We start from the raw sequence: 18,098 nt of genomic DNA, 5'->3' as shown, positions 1-18,098 counted from the left end.
GGTGTATTAGGAGAAATCTTTTCATTGGTAGTCTTAAAAGAAGTGGGATTGAAACTTCCTGATAGTACAGTATTGGGAAACAGGTAACTGAGAAAAGGCTCAGGATAGCCGATGAAAAGAGCTGCACTGCCTTGAGGACTGGGGAACCAAACATGAGAATCAGCAGTAAGAATTGCAAATCATTGCAGAAAGATACAATAGAGAAAATACAAAATCTTGTGAGCTGAGGACTCATCAGATGAAACCAGAGATTATGAGAGGCCTGATTATCAGATGGCTAGAAAACACCACTCGTTTTAAGTATGAACTTTGGGTCTTATTATGCCTTCCTCTGCTGCGCTAAAAATCAATTTATCAAAAATGTCTTCCCCACATGGGTACTTGTAGAACATGATCCAGTCACTTCCTTAATTAACTAAAGGAATAGAGCTTTTGTCACCTCTCTGGCTACAAAAGAATGATTCCCAGACCCCTAGCTATTCTTTCCGAGTCCCTGCCATCAAAATCCCTTTAGAAGTGCAGGCAGCAGCGTGTTTCAGCAATAACCTCATTAATACCATATTACTAAGAATTTACTATTCCTGAGACACATCTCTCTGTTCAAGGATTATATTCTCTGTCTATACCATATAGAAAACATATAGTAGTTAATAATTATGATTTTGACAAGTTTTCCAGTGATGCTGTGGTTTAGGATAGTATCCTCATTGTTCTGAATTTGACTTGCTGTCTTCATTCCTAATTAACTCTGTCCTTGTGTTTAGTCATACTAAATAACTTGTTTCTTTACCAAGCAATAAAGACCAGCCTGTATAGACGTGGGTTTTTTAAACTACTTTTATCTGTTATTCCTGTAACAAGCAGGAGGTTGTCTACAAATAGATGTGATAAATAAAATACCACCTTAAATATAGAGGGAATTTTCTTGGCTTTGTTAGAAGTTGACCCTACCAGTGACAAAGTGAGGATCCCTGTTTACAGACACTTTTTTTTTGGGGGGGGGTTTAGATCTATAATTTAAATAAGAAAATGTTTATGTACCAATTAACTATATATCTATATTTATCACTTTCTTTTGTATACATATATATATCTGTATATGTATATGTACATGTATATATATCTCTGGAGGACATACATAGCTATGTATTTATGTATTTTATGCATACATCATTAAAAAAAACAGCATTGGTGTGTGTAAGTCTTCATACAGTTACCCCCATTATAAAGCACCAAGATTAAGATAATTTGATCTTGTTTATTAGTAAATTTCTAGCACTATGAATAATGAAATTATTTAGTAGGTCCTTAACAAATAATTACTGTAAGTTAGTTCTATGTGAATTGAAAAAAGGAACAGTAAGTTACTATGAACTGAACTTAAGGCTAGAATAGCAAGAAACATACACCATGTAGAAATAGAAACCTTGCCTTCAAAATTAAATCCTGTATACTTAACACCATTGTAAAAGCTGTTTTACTGTATGGAACTGCAACTTGAAGACATATCAAGCTGCTGCTATCTGAACTCCACTTCTTTATAAACTGTAGCTCTATATAGGCAGGTGCACTTAAACCAGTGGCCAAAACATAATTACAAATGAAAGGCTCTGGAGACAGGTGAAATGGAAAATGAGAGGAAGGCAAAGTGTACTTAACAGTGTAACAAGGCGAGCATTGGCTTGGAATACCTTTTGCCACAGTGCCCAGAGTACCTGAGAAATGTAGACACCTTTGCTGTTTGCTGCTCCAAAGGGGAGCAGAAGCAAGCTGAGATAGATAGCAGTGGTAGAGCCATTGGGAGTTTACAGATATCCTTGCTGGCAGAGGAAACAAAGTGATTTTCTCTGCCCAGATGTTTCCCACTGCCCCAGCTCTTCCTGGGTATATGAAGAAGGTAAACAGTAAGGCTGCAGATGAATAGCACTCCCTGCAACTGATGCCATATACAGCAGATCTGCATGATCTGTGCCTAACATTTTTCCTAGGCAAGCGGCATCAACTTAAACAAACCACACCATAGGTTACAAAAGAAAGGGGGAAACAACCATTAAAAGAGCATCTGGAGAAAAAAGACTGTCACATGGAAGTCAGAAATGAAGGGCTTATGTTTCATGTCAGACAAGGAGGCACATCTAACCAACCAGCTTACTGTCAACCAAATGCCACTGTATTGTCTGTGTCCATGGTTCAGCATGTCCATGGTTCATACATTTCTCCCTAAATACTCACTTCCTATCACCATGAATGACATCGACAATGTAACAGAAATAAAATACGGTGTTCTTCTGGATACCAAACTGGAGCTATAAGACATGAAATGGGTTAGGCCCTTCAGTTATAGAAATGTAATACATGATTGAGGGACTCATTATCTCCTAGTCCAAGCAATGGATCCTGGAAAAAACAACCCAGCCTTCCCATGCAATTAAAATGGGAAACAGCCACAACAAAGACTTAACTTCAGAATAACAGTTTTGCTGGCATTATGCACTGTGAGAGTTATATATTAGTTAGACAATTCAAAACCTGGCTATACTTTTGAGCTGGTGTCCAAAACGTACTTCGGAAATAATTTTCCATGTTAAATATAAAGTTACTAAGCAGTTCATTACTGTCAAAGCCATTCAACACAGACATCCTTGACTCTAATGCAAATCTCCTGAGGGATATATTTATGGCAAAATACACGTGAAGCATTCATTTCTGAGCATCCCTGTAAGCCATCTGCAGCAGGAACATTTCACGGAACTTTCCACTGCACATTGCTTTCCTACCCTCTCGGTGGTTTCTTTTATGTCGTTATGGCTCAGTGACTGTTAGGTGAGGGAACTGGATATAATGCTGTTGCTCTAATTAGACTGTGGTGATCAGTCAGTGGAAATTGCCTTGCTTTTCTTGCACTGCTTCATTCACCTTCCTGTTTGAGCTTGTAAATCTTCCCTGTCAGCTTCTGTATTCCATCTTTCCATGCACTTCAAAAGTTGAGGTTGGGATGAGGATTACTATCTCCAGAACTGCTTGGGTATACAAAGCTTTCTCTTTTATTTTTATTTTTTCTTTCAAAAATACCACATTTTGTTAAGAAAACATAGTGACATTCTTTGTATTTAGCTAAATTCTATTGTTCTTAGTGAGGACAGTATGCACTAACGGTGATAAAATCTCACCCACTCTAAGATCCCTTGGCCCCAAATCATTTCCTCTACCATAATCCTTAGGAGTGAATATTTTGAGTTAGCTGCCTTTATGTGAACAAACCTCTACCAGTTTTAAACTGCTTTGCTGCTCAAAAGAGCTTGAATCTGGCCTTTGAATTATACATGTAGTTTTGCATGTGCAGTTCTTCTTGTGCCTACTCTTGATATTATTGGGTTTTTTTTTCTCTGTCTTATTGAAGCAAAATCCAATTGAATGTTTCAGAATAAGCCCTGGTATTTTCAAACGCCATGTTTACAAGCACGCGAATCACACTCTATATCAAATAGAGCAGCTGGACTTGACACTACAAAGCGCAGATTTGACTGAGGGTCAAAACAGAAGACCTGTTGCACATAATTTCTGTCAACTAATGTAATGCAACATTTTTCAAGTGAGGAACATTTGCATGTTCAATGCCTTTAAATACATAAATGTGAGGGAGGAGGGTGAAAGAACCATTGTGCTCTTCTGTTTTTAACTGACTTCTATGCAAGTCCAGGGAGGATTAAGCCCTTTTGTGAAAGCCACTTCTACTGGCATAACTTTGTAAGTATGAGCTATAAAACTATAAAACATTTTAAAACAAAGAGCATGGAGTTGATATGCAGTGTTTGTAAATCATATGTATCAAAGAAAAAAGTGTCAAGATGTGTTTAAAAAAAATAAACACATAGATAATTCAGAGGCATGTCTTCAGTTTTAAAATGTTTTTTTTTAAAAAAAAAAAGATTCCAGTTTGTAATTAAAAAATGTGTATGAAGAAAACTTTTTTTATTGTTCTTGGAACTAACAGAGAGTGATAATTTTTTACTCATTTAAAATCTTCTTTTAAAATCTTGAACAAGTCAATTTTAGCTGTTTGCTTTCTGCCACTGAATTCAACCTGTATTAACAGGCCCAGTAGCAAACAAGTTTTTTCCACTCAGTTATTTGAATAATGAAGAGTAAAAGTTCTATAGACAACTTCTGTAAATTTAATAATTTACAGAATAATCTAAAATAAAACAAGAAACCTAATGTTGACTTAAACTTAAAAATACTGGGCGGGGGGGGGGGGGGGGGGGGGGGCGGGGGGAAGTAATGCTAAATTACTTCCCTGATTAGAAGTAGAACTCCAGACTTTTTACTTGAGACTACAGAGCAAAGGAAGCTTAAATGAAAATGTTCAAATGATGAAAACATTAGGGAAGTTACCAAAATATTCAGGAAAAAAGCAAAAATTACCCAGTAAGTGGATGTTATAACTTATTTCTTCCTCTCTGATGATTTCCCTTATGATTGTAATGAATTTAAGTTCTGTATAGTGCTGACTATCAACATTTTAATAGTTAAGGAAAGGAAGCCAGAGTCTCTGGTGGCCATCCTACATAATTTCACTGCAAAGTGCTTTTTCAGTTGTTAATGTTTCTAATCAAAGTTTGTCAAGTGATGCAGCCTGATACAGTTGGGAAAAGCTCCCTATAAAACTTGCAAAACCAGTCCATTTGTTATCTTTCGCACCTCTCTTTGAAACTTACTCTTGCTATGTCTGCAAAAAAAGTATCAGTGGGTAGACTGCTGGGGTGCAACCATAACTGCCTAGCAGACATCTATTTGTTTCACTTCTTAACACCACCTGAAATTTTTCCTAGCCTTTTGTCATCTCTATCACTTTTCTCTTCCTTTTGGAGCAAGGTTTTGGGATGAGAGACTCTTTCTGCTCTGTGTTCTGTAGTCACGGTCCACGGCTAGGGCTCCTACTTGCTATGCTAATGCAAGTGAATTAGTAATAATCTTTCAGTCTTTCTGTTCATTCTGTTCCATCAGTAGATACCGCCCTTCTCACATCTGTTGAGTATCTTATTTTTCTTTGCCAGTGATGCTTTGGGTGGTATAGTGATATAGTATTTTATTTTCCCAAAGATAAGTAAACGAGATTCAGCAAAGCATGTAAGCAGACTGCACTTCAAGCATGTAAACCATATCTGCTAGGAACCATTCCAATATAAGGTTTCAGTGCATAGTTATGTACTGTGCTAAGCAGTGATAACAGACGTTTGGTTAAAGTTCAGCATGAACTTCAGGACTTTGCTGTCCTGGGGTCTTTCTATGCTTAAAAGCCATTAGAATCCTAGGATGTGGAAGTGTACTGTCAGTTCAGGCCCTTTACCCACAAGACCTTATGCAGTAAGTATGTTTTTCACTGCGCAAGATGGAGGAAGAGGGCACTGATGTTTGTTGACATGATAACAAAGGAAAATAAATTTGTTAGGAAAATAAATTGAGACCAACCACCCTGTAACTCCTGTGTCTGTTTTCAGAGTCTACAGGACATGGGAAGAAAATACAAACTGTTTGCTTCCTCTTTCCAAAACTGTATCCGAGTGCTGCATGAGTAAATCTCCAGACTTCAGGGATCTTTATAAGAAGTGGATTTTTTAAGCATTTTTCAGCTTAGATCACCTGAGAGAGTAGTCAGGCAAGTGGCTGTCACACTTCACGTACTGTTGAAGAAGCTACCGTTGTGAAGCTTTGTGAGCTTATGCTCTTGCCTCATATGTATCACACAAGAAATTAAAAAGGCTGGAACACTTTATATACTTCATAAAATCTTTTAAAATTTTTCTTTTTTCTTTGCTTAGAACACAGTTCTTATCCGTAAAGTAGAATAAGTAAAAACAAATATGAAATTATCCATCACATGGATATAAAACAGTGAGTTGTACTTCCAGTTTCTTTCAGCACTCAGAGAAAAAAAATTAATCTCATAATAATGAAATCCTGAAGTGTGCATCACAAGACTGATTAGTCTTCCTGGTCGTAAAGCTCAACAGTAAAATTATGTCCTCAGGGAGGTAGTGAGTCTCCTCATGCAGGGCATAATCCCAAATATCATTCATATGAGTCAGATCTGATTAGCTTAGGTGAATGATAAACTCATTTTATATTTAAATAACAGCACTAATAAAAAAATGTATGAAGGCAAAAGATTGAGAAGATGAGGCTGCAGGCAACTGAAAGGGAAAAAAAAAAATCATACTTCTGTTTTTCAGAATATATTTGGGTGTGCAAAACACACCTGAAACCTTGTATATGCTATCTGTCTTTAGAATCAGACATATGAAAACTTGCCATTAGCAAAAAGAATAGTCTAGAAAGTATATAAACAATTGAATACTGCCTTTGATTTCGAGAGTGTGTCAATACTTTTGCAAACCCAATGAAACTCTTACTCATCATTATCATTGATGTGAAAGGAATAAATAATGAAAGCTATGTACTTGTACAGATTTGAATGCACAGATTTTAGCTGACCATGAAGTGGACTAGCACAAAGACAGATCCTGAGGAGCTACAGTACAGGATAAAGAGGTATGAATGGTGGAACAGTCTGGGAGAACCAGAGATGAGTGTTTGTGGTTTTGTGTGAGACTTCTTTTCCCTATTTGTTTCATCATACGAGGAGATAGAGTGTTTTAAAAGATAGTCAAATGATCAAGGAGGAAAGGCCTGGAACACTACCAAAGAAATTGGACTGGAAGCTTAATTAGGAAGTCAGGATCTAGACACTGCTGACATCACTAATGAAAGTCTATATTCCCTAATGTTTTTATAATTATATTTCATTGTGGATCCAGTACCAAGTCACACAATGCTTCAGTGCTCAATTACTTCAAGAGATGACTGTTTTTTCAGGTTAAAAAATTGATTCATTTTGTACAATATCATTGATATTGCTCAAACTTTGAATGTTACCAGTCAAATTCTGCTGGTTTTACTTGGAAAAAGTAGCTGCCTTTTTGTCACGGTTGGCTTTGGGTTATTCTGTTTTGACAGTACTAGAAAAGGGTGTAAAATAATGAACAGAAAATTGCTGTATAGTCATTTTGCAGCCTTTACCTAAGTGTTTATATTTCTCTTTCATCTTATTATTCATCATCACTGTGTATTATTGTGTAAGAGTACTTGGACATCATCTAAATGTATAGTTACATAAGGTAGGCTTTTGTAAGACAAAAATCTCTGTAGTCTTAGCTCTGGAGAGAGGGTGTGAATGAAGAAGCATGTCTCTGAAATATAAAGGCATGAAAACTCGCTTGGGGGACAGTATAAAGTTAGAGGACATACTGGTCATCCATGAAACTCTCATAGAGCAACATACAGAAAAAGGCCAAATAAAAAACGTGGGGTTTCTTCAGAGTGGGGAAAAGGTGAGGCAGATATCCATGCCTAGGGGACAGGTGTGTGGATCTGACTTTATACAGTAGATGCTCAGTCAGTAAAAATATAACTCCAAGGCTCTGAATCCAGTTTGGTATAATTATCTCTATGCAGCCAGAGTTAAGCCTCTTACTGCAAATCTCATTGCCTCTAGGTTTTCTTGGGAACTTAGACCTGAATTCTGAATACCGTTCAGTAACTACCCAAAATGTAGTTCCTGCAGTGCTTAAGGCATGTGTTGGATATAGGAAAGCTATTCTGTTAATGGCAGTTTCTTGCTGTGGTAACTCTTGTGGGGAATAAAATGATGTAATGGTGTCGTGAATCAGTCCCATAGTTAGCACATGTAGTTAGCCTATTATATGGTGTCTTTGAACAAATGTCACATTATTTTATTAATACTTCTTTTTTGATTGCTAGTCTTATGGATGGCGAACTATGGAAGGCAGCTAAAGGTCATCTTAATTACGTTTCACATTTAAGGGCCTGCTTTTGCAGGAATTATGGCAAGAGAAATGTTGGCAAGTTCACAACTGCAAGATTGGGCAATAAAGGAATTAAAAAGATTTGTAAAAAAACAGTGACTAAGTGCCTATTTCACTGCCTGTTGTGTCCTGTTATATCTAGAGAATGGAAAAAGGAAATTCCATATTGACTAGATTGAGCTGTACTTGCCATCTCAGTAATGAATCCATCATGCAATTCCTTTAAATGAAACCTCAGTTTAACTGCACAACTGTTTCTTTTTACTTTCACACTGTAAAAATTCAGAACAGCAAATGTCCAGGAAAATACATTCATTGGAAAGAAGCTACCAAAGTCTGTGCATTTGACTGTCATCTGCAGCTTATTTCACACATCCCCCAAAAGCAAGAAGTCAAAAATGGAAACTGCACGGGTGGTTTATTACTCAGCATTGGGCTCCAAGTGTGTCTTCTTGATGCAATTGTCTTCTTGATACAAAACAGACTGATTTTTTTTTTCTCAATTCTGTAATTATCTGAACTCATTAGATTTCAGAAAATATGAAAACATTTCAGATTGTGCATACCCTCCCACATGCCCTTATATTTAAATTTTGGGCCTGGGTCTTCTCTTCCTAGTAACCAATGTAGTAATTTACAGCTTTGCAGCTGTAGGAGGGTATAATAAGTAAACAGATTCTGATTTGCATAGGCCCTCCATTACGCTGAATCTGAAGTATTTTAACAGAATATGAGACCTGCATACTTTAATTTCCGATGAAGTCCTTTTCCATGATCAGTACTGTCTAAAGTAGTTTTTTAGTAAATGTTCAATGCAGTGATGTAAATAGTAATAATTTCTCTGGAAAAAAAAGGAAACTTCTTTGTGCCAGTCTCTTTTTAGAGAGAGCTGTCTGCTCAGTTCCTATGTCACTGCAGTTCCTGTGGGGAGTGTTTTAACTGAGATAGTGCAGTTATTCTATTCACACAACACAATGACAGACAGATTAATACTGTTGTGCAATATTCATATAGTGTGCTATAATCAGCATGCGTCCCTGAACATGGTTCTGCCAGAAGAAGAAATTCTCGATGCCTTGTTGAGTAGCATTTGCTACTCTCAGAATCTGGTGTGTATGTGAAGGTTCGGGATATATTAAGAGAAAAAGGCAAAAAGGCAGGCAAACAAAATAAAAAAGACGCTTTAAACTTCTTTTTCACCCCCTTTCACCAGAAGTTTGGTTTTAAGTGTGTTTCATTTTACTAGAACACTAGCTTTAGACTGAAATTTAGCAGCTCACATTAGAAATCAGGAGTCAATGACCAACTCTTCTGTGTTGGGGATGAGGAAAGATGGAGAGGATTGATTCTTACACTTGCATAGTCTTTCCTGTAGTTCTCTTGATTCTGCGTAGCTGCTTATCCCTCAATATTAGCAATAAAGACTGTTCCAGCCTTCACAAAATATTGTCCAAATATCTGTTTCTGAGTAGGTCATTAATTTGCGGGAACTTGCCGGCTATACTGCACAGCAGGCAGGAAAAATGTTGTGCTGCTTGGGTGTGATGCCAGCAATAACTAGCAATTCACAGCTATGGTTTTTCACCAAGTTATTATAATTTTTACTTTACTAGGGGAAAGAAAATAATACTAAGAATGAATATTTTAATAACATTTACCCATTACCAAATAATTCTGGAGTTTTCTTTGGAAAAGGAGCCTGGAACATTTCTTATTGGCTGGAAATTTCCACTTACTTCCTTGGGACTTCCAGCCATGATAAAAATACGGTATCTGTATACCTATGTGGCAAAGCTCATCCGCCTTTCCTGATAGGATGCATTCTTTATCCAACGTAGACATCTCGCCATTGTATCATGGTGTTTATGAGGTTTTTGGCACAGGTTCCTTCCCAGTTCCATTCTGTAGATTGCTTTGGGCACTCCTGAAGGTAGGTGTTCCAATACTCAGTTAACCTCCTGAAAATGTCACTGCTTCTTAGCATCGTAACTGTTAGTTATAACGTGTTTAGTATAATGTTGTTTGTCTCAATTTAGCATTGTTACCTTTGTCTGGTCAAGGGAAATCTAGAGCAGGATCATGAGGAAAAGACTACAACATCCATGGGGAAAAGTGCTAGTCAGATTTGTATAGTATTTCCTTTCCCTATGTAATTGTAGTTTTAATCACTGCTTGACCATGTAATTCATTTGCAGTTCTTGTTATAAAATGCCATTTTATGTTAGTTCATGGGGAGATACTTATCACTTCCAGATTTGATACCATTTCAGACTCACATTAACTTGTGGATGTACTACTTATTACATGGACTCCAGACTCAGAATGTACCCATCAAAAGTAACTCAGTTTTTCTGGGATCTCAGTGCACATTAGAAATGCAAAGCTTCCCAGTAATATCATGGAGATGAGTTTTGCATTTCTGGGATATGTATTTTCCTGTAGATCCTTTCTAAAATATTACCTGTCCAGGCACATAAGAGATCCAGTGTTTCAGGCACTGCTTCACTTCTACACTTTCTTTGGGCAATGTTTATTGTTTAAATTATAAGATTCTTGGTATATGGTCTTTGATTTTTTTTTTTAAGGTGCTTAAAGTTAAGCCCTGAAGTCTTCTTTTTGCACCAGTTCAGTTTTCTAGTGACCTAGATCACTGGGAGTTTTGGACAGCCATGTATTTGGAAAATTCAAGCCAATGCCCAAACACAGCCTCAGAAGTTTAAATTCCTATTTTTAAAAACTTTGAGCCCATTATCTATAGAGTTTGACTTATGCAGAGGGACCTCTCTGTGTTCTCCTGCTGTTAGATAATGAAAAATATATGAAACAGTAAAGAAGATACAGGAAGGGATTGTGTGGTTGGGTTTGCATTTTGCCCTGATTTTTTGTTAATGCTAGGGATTGAGAATGGAAGATGTTAGTGCCTCAAGGAAGAGACAGAGATTACCAGCTGCAGAATTTATAGGATGAGTATTATCCTCTAGAGCATTTATGACAGAAGGCAGTTTTGGCTGAAATGTTACTCACACTCCTAGAAGAGAAGCTGGGATGACTGGAGGTGCAACCATAGGTCAAGTTCAACATCAGGGATGGATGTGGGATGTGATGGAACAGGAGAAGATGACACAGGTAACCAAGGAGGTGCAGATAACTTCTGGTGATGTGGATGGGGAAAACAGCTAGGTGGAAAGGGACATCCAAAGAAATATCCAACAAGAAAGACTGCCTAACAGAAGAGCAGTAGGGTAACAGAAAACAGCTGCTACACAAAAGAAAACATGGAAGATGGAATGGGAAGGAGGAAGAGGGGAAGACAGCATTGCTGCAAGAAAATAAGGTATGGTTATGAAGGATAGCTGCAGATCAGAACCAAAGGGAGAAAATAGGTGATACATGTCTGATTTGAAAGAGAAATGCAGATGAGATGAAATTAGTTTTAAACAAATGGAAGAACCCTCTTCATGGCTTCATGGAAAATAAGGAGGTTTGTGTGACTGGTATTCCTCATTGAGAAGAATCAACAGCCTTGTCACCAGAACAAGCTCAGAGGACAAAGTGGCATACTCTTTTTTGGGATCTGGGATGCCTGTAAATAGAGAGAAAAATAGCAAAAATAATTTATGGTGGGAAAAATAAATTGCTATGTTAGCACTAGGCCAGCCAGGTAGCATCCTGAGAGAAGCAAAACAGGGGACCTCAGTGGCACTGCTATCTTTTCTAGTAAAAGAGACAGAGGTTATGATAACATAAAAAACTGGGATACTGGGTCAGTTTGTGGGTTCTGGCTTACGGAAGTAAGTTGTTAATTCACAAGAAAAGTTTTAAACAGATAGATGCAGAGAGAAGGTTGAGAGATGCTTATGTAATCTCCAAGTCTTTCTTATTTCTTATTTCAATATTTCTTATTTCACAGCAACAGTGAAAGTCAGTGAAGTGTAGAAAAAAAAGCAGTTAAAGGGTAGAAAGTTATTGTAAAAGAAAAGGACATCAAAAGGAATAAAGTATTAATAATGAGTAGAGTCATATTCAAGTGAGTGCTGCAGCTAAATTCATGTAATCTAGCTACAGAATTGCATGAAATCATAAAGAAACAACTGAAACAGGTAAGGGTTGAAAGAAGTAAGGTAAGGAACCTCAAAAAGAAAGTGGATGAATATGAACAACTGATGCTTTACATGAAATTAAGTATTACAGAAAATAAAAAGAGGCATAACAGAGGAGTCAGATGAACCAAGAAATACCTGTTGAAGGGTATGCATCATTCAGAGAAGAAAGTAAGATAAATGCACTGGGCAGGCATTGTACATGTTTACATGCAGAATGCTGTAAAACAATGAGAAAAAGGGGCATGCATAGAAGACAGGAGATACTCAATCTTGGGAAGAAATAAAGATGATTATTCTGTGAACAGATATTTAAGATCAGTTTTACATGTTGAGAGTTTTCCCTTTAACATTAATGTAGAAATAATTTTACTAGACATTGTGTTGGGGACATTAATTTCCCTGACACAAATTGGAGTGCAAACGCTATTGGTAATTGTAAGACCACCAGTAGTGTGTTGTACTGAGAGGAGAACAATGCAGCACATTTGGGGGTGGATTTTATTTATTATTTTCACTATTGAAAGTGGTACAAAAGTCTGGAGGATGATCAAGAGGTTTTGTGATGCCACAAAGTGAAGAGGTATTGCCAATATCCAGCAGGAACAGATTATCATATGAGAAGCATTGGATTACTTTGACAATTACAATGATAGAAATGAATGAATGTTATGAGGAAAATGTACAAATGTTTTTGAAATAAGCCAGGGGTTCATTAGCCAAAAATAATAGACACATCGAAAGAGGTGTATGTGCTATCCCAAGGCTGAGAAGAATAGGGAAGACTAGCTGATCACAGGGCCACCCCACAAAGCTGAAGAAGGCACAAGGGAGTATAGGCTGTGTAAGGTGAGATATTTCTGAGAGAAGGGGAGGAAGGCGATCCTCGGCGGCCACTGAGCAGTTGCGCTCACTGTGTTCAGGGAAGCGAGCTGCCCTGGAACAGAGGAGGGATAGTTGACTGATGGGGAGTCAGAGGCTCTGCTTTGTGGGAGAGTTTAAAATAAATTCTCTAGAAGACTGAAAGGGAATTTCATGGTAAATACATCATGTGTTCAGATCAAGCTGGGAACAAGAAGAAATATTTTAGCCACCCTAAGTGCAAGATTGTGGAGCAGCCCTCCTAGTGCAATAGTGCAGGCAAGTCACTAGCAGTTTTCAGATGGAGCTTAATGAATGGGAACTGCCTGGCATGAAGGGGACTCTGTAACCCAGATGTTCCTGTCCTCCAGCAGGTCATCCAGGACCCCCAGTTCCACCTGTGGATCAGGAGCTCAGGGCAGGCACAGGCTGGGACCCATGGCTGACTGCAGCCATGTTGTCAGCAGCCCTGTGACCAGCCCAGGCCCTGCAGAGCCTGGTGGGGCTGTTTGGATGGCCTCTGGCTCTGCTGCTTTCCCTTACCACCTTCAGCCATCACCAGGGGGTTGGCAATGCTGTCACTGTCACCACCATAGCCCTGCTTGGGGGCTGTAGGCCTGCACCCACCAGAAGGCCACTGCCTGGCCTGTGCCTGGGTTGCCTGCAGCTCCTGGCTTGTCCTGAAGTGGACAGGCCCAATCCAGCTGCTCCCTGGCAATTCCCTTCCGTCCTTAAGGCTACCATTCCAGAACAAGGCAAACGTGTGATGATCGTGTAATCTAAGGACTGCTAAAAAGCCTGTGATGGCATTGATCCAGGTCTTGATATCCTAAAAAAAATATAATTACTAAGTAATTATGCACTGGTGATTGTGCATGGTTGTCTGTAATGCACTAGTTGTAATTTCTTCAGTGGCTTCATGGTCTTTCTGAGGAGATGGATATCAGTGTACATATTTTCTGGTTGGAGAAATAGAGCCAGGTACTCAAAGGCCACCCAGCAAAGCGGGGGCAGAGACTGAAGCAGAACTGACCTATTCCTGAATTTGCTTGGGGTCTGTCCAACATCTGCTTAGAGATACCTCAGAAAAACTTCATTTCTTATGGTGGCCTGTTTTACGATGTGTAAAAACCAGGCCTATAGGCTGCACTAATGCTTTGCCCAGTGCCTAAAATGCTAAATAACCTGTCACAGACATCAGATTTCAGTTTAAAAGATGTCTGCTTTTTGATGGAAATACCTAGAATGGAAGATCAATAATAATAGTGTTGGTTACAGTACTGAAAATATCTTTTAAAAAGTTTAGAACAATCAGTCATTGCTCTAATGGCCAAATTGGCCTGGATGATCCCAACAAATGAAACTAGTACTTGTATTTGGTTCAGACTTTTGAATGCTCATTTCTCTTGCATTTTCATGAAGGCAAAAGTTTTTCCTGTCTCTTCCACTTAGGCAATTAACATTTTTCCAGTGCTGTAATAGAGGACTGCATCAGATCCTGTGACTGGAAATAGGCATCTGTCCTCTCAAGCGACACAACATATTGTCTGTTTTGCATGTGGTTAAAAGTAAGAGCTATATCCACTAATATGCTTGCTGATGCCAGGGATGCTTCCCTTGCAGCATGACTCAGTGCTGGGGAGTACATGCCCTGAATTGCAGGTTTTAAAAAATCTGGTCACAACATATTGTACAAGGACTCAGTTGGTTAAGTTTTCCATTTTTTTTTTAGTGGACTAAGTATCAGATCCTTTGGTAATTTAAATAAGTGTAGCTTTTGGAATGGCTTACGCCAGCTGGCAATCTGTCTCTGTCTCTCCTAATAATGTCCGACCTCAGTTCACTCTGGTATTCAGAATACTCCAAATGGATTATCTTGGAAGTTATTGCAAGGTGAATAGGCTCCTAACACACACAGAGTTATGCAAGACAAATGTGGTACTTACCAATTTTTTCTGGCTGAGCTTGACACCTTTGAAACCCAACATTTATAATAAAAGTGTTGGCAAAGCCATTAAATACAGAATTGTATTTAATGTAGAGGTGTTAGACTAAATATATTAGCATGTATATAAGAAGAGTGAATAAAATGGTAGCTTTTCTCCAGATGAAACTAAAATCCTGTAAAGAGAAAATCAAGGCCTTTGTAATGAAGTATGGCATCCAGGGCAACTTTTTTAGATGTATGGAATGCTTTACCTACAACAGGCTTGACTAAATCCTTCTGTCTGCTTATGTGGTATAAAGTGAACTTAAAATAACTGGCATAACCATCAGGCGTTTTCCTGCTGCAAGGGAATCCTTTGCTGCAAAAAGATCATGGCAGTATGGAAGTATCTTGTCCATTGATCGCCCTTGATATAAATGATAGACATTTGCCATATGTAGACAGTGGTACAGGCTGACCCTGAGGTATGTTTGCTGAGACACTTAATTGAGTGGAAAAATAAATAAAACCCTAAACACAGATCTCCTGGGATTAAGGAAATACAATCAGCTTTTTTTGCAGCCCTTTTCTCCACCATCTCCAAATATAGACCAACAAGAGTGGAAAATCTAATTCTTAGTGCAAATATATTCAGTATGCAAAATTGGTATGTGCCTATATATTGGTAGGTTAACCACTTTGCATGCTTTTCTGGGTCTTTTAGATGTATGTACTCAGACAGCTATTTATGTGCTGGGATTTTTCTCATAATTTAGGGGTGCATAAGCTCATATTGCCAGTTTGAAAATGTAAATCCATTTATATAAACATATGCAGCCAATACGGAATTCTGTACATGTGACAGCACTGAAACCATGAGTGAACCAGCCAAGATGACCAAAGTTAAGTCTGATAGTGTATAAACTCAGCAGGATTCTAGACAAAATCACCAGAGACTTTAAAATAAAGCAAGGAAATAATTATCTTGGATGATCTTGAAAGTATATAATACCAGCAATGTCAGTTGTTCATTCTATAGTCATCATGGACATCCCAAATTCCCTATGAATATCCAGCCATGTCCCATTTTAAAACAAACTGTCCCTCCCATAATTATTCTTTATAACTATTAATATGTGTTCTCAAACACACACACTCATTTATACGTAGACAGATATCTATGATCTATGCTTACCCTTGTGCTGCTGATTTAAAAATGAAATATTTAAATTCAACTGTTGTCTCCTTTGTTAAAATAGTTCGATAGTTGAATACTTGAATGTTGTAGCTTTTAAGAAACTGTATGAAACTAAACCATCATGTAGCCACATGTCCGATAAACAAAGATTCTGGGTTTATGTACAAATAATTTTTGTGATGTCACTGATATGACATGACTTGGTTAGAACAAAGTTTGGGAGCAGCCTTATAGTCTTAATTCCATTCATTAAAACTTCAAAAGAAACTAGGAGATATTTGGGATGAGTGACACTACAGGAACAAGTTTACTCAGATGTCATTTACCCTCAAGTGTCATTTTGCTGGCATAGATGGCGATTTAGATTATCATTGCCTTGTAGCATGTAAATACTGAAATTGTAATTCACACAAAAATTATTTTTTTTTCTCATAGGATTAATGTAAGAATAATATTAAAGAAGGAGGAAGTAGTAGGTTATCTGGTATGCTCCTACTCCCTTGCATCTGGAGATTTTAGTTTTCGTATACTGAAAGCATTTGTGATGTTTTTTATGAAATTTAAGTGGTGGAAGAAGAGTCTGAATGAGGAAGTAAGACAGGGCACAGAGGATCTTGGGGAGAAAGCCAGGGTCCAGAAAGTCTAGTATGAAGCCCATTTGCTTGTTGGAATAACTGCTATTTGTAGCTGAGAAAGCTCATCGAGTTCCAAATATTTGGCTGCAGTTCTCTTTCCATAAACATTGGAGTCACATCATAGATGTCTACAGGGCTCAGCCACACCTCTTCTGCCTTTGCCTCAGAATCCCTGCCTCTAGTGATGCAGCCAACACAACAATCCAGAACACTCTCCTTATCATTCCTAATTCCTCCTTTTAAAGTATGCTCTGGGGCTGCAACAGACAAAGTCTCTCCCCCTGCCTTTCTCCAACTCAGGGTTGCTGACCTCTTTGGACATTGTCATATGAGGGTTTTTTTATGCTTCATGAGAGCCTGAGCTTAACCTATGTGTTGATAAAAATAGCTAGTGATGTTTTAACTTTCAGATAGAGTTCGAAGCTTTAGGGGCTATTTCCACCCTGTTGACCTATTTAGCCTAAACAGATTGCCAAAACTTCAGGAATGCCAAAGGCTGTGCTAGCTAGTTCCATTTGGGTCTCCCACCCAAACAAAAGGGTGGAGAATTCCAGACGCAGTGTGATTCAGGAAGGCCAAAAAGCCTGTAAGACTCCATGAAAAATATTTATTTTTCATTTTTTAAGCCAATCTAGAGGAAACAGCACATCCTTTTTGCCTTGAACTTGGACGTGAGAGAAATTTGAACCACCACTGAAGGTGGAAATTCTGCGTACCTGATCTTGTGTTTTTAAGCATAACCACAATGGTTTTAGTGGAGTGTTTTGGTTAAAACAGAGGTCATGCATGGTAAAATGCAGTGACAGCTCTTTCCCTGTGTGTTGGCAATGTATGTGCAGGTAGTGTTACTTGTAGTTACCCTGTGAAAAGCAAATCCTAGGAGGTACTTGCCAGTACTGATAGCAAGACAGTCTTTCAATTACTCTGCGTTTTAGGTGTAACATACATGTAAACTCAGCTTGTCACCAGTGTTAACTGACAGACTTTGCTGAAAGGGGCTGGTCTCATGCCTTCCCTGATACCCGTTGGAGAACTCCTAGGAAACATTTCATTACATCCTGACCAGACACATAGCAAAAACATTTCTTTAGAGCATAGTGGAGGCAGTGACTACAAATTACCTATAGGAGGTTTTCCTTATACAGATTTGCACTAGTTTTGGCTGAGATGGAGTTAAATTTCTTCGTATTAGCTTGTAGGGGGCTATGTTTTGGATTTATGATGAAAACAATAACACAGGAATATTTTGGTTACTGCTGAGTAATGCTTACGCAGTGTCAAGGCCTTGACTGCCCTGCCAGTGAGCAGGCTGGGGGTGCGCAAGACACTGGAAGGGGACATAGCCAGGACAGGTGACCCCAACTGACCAAAGGGATATTCCACACCATATGGCATCATGCTCAGCAATGAAAGCTGGGAGCGGGTGGAGGCTGGTGGGGGCTGACATTTCTCAGGAACTGGCTAGCAGCAGTTGGTTGGTGATGAGCAATT

This window comes from Falco punctatus (assembly GCF_963210335.1).
Source record: "Falco punctatus genome assembly, chromosome: 6".
NCBI lineage: Eukaryota > Metazoa > Chordata > Aves > Falconiformes > Falconidae > Falco > Falco punctatus.
The sequence above is the reverse complement of the archived record's forward strand: the minus strand, read 5'-3'. Positions refer to the sequence as shown.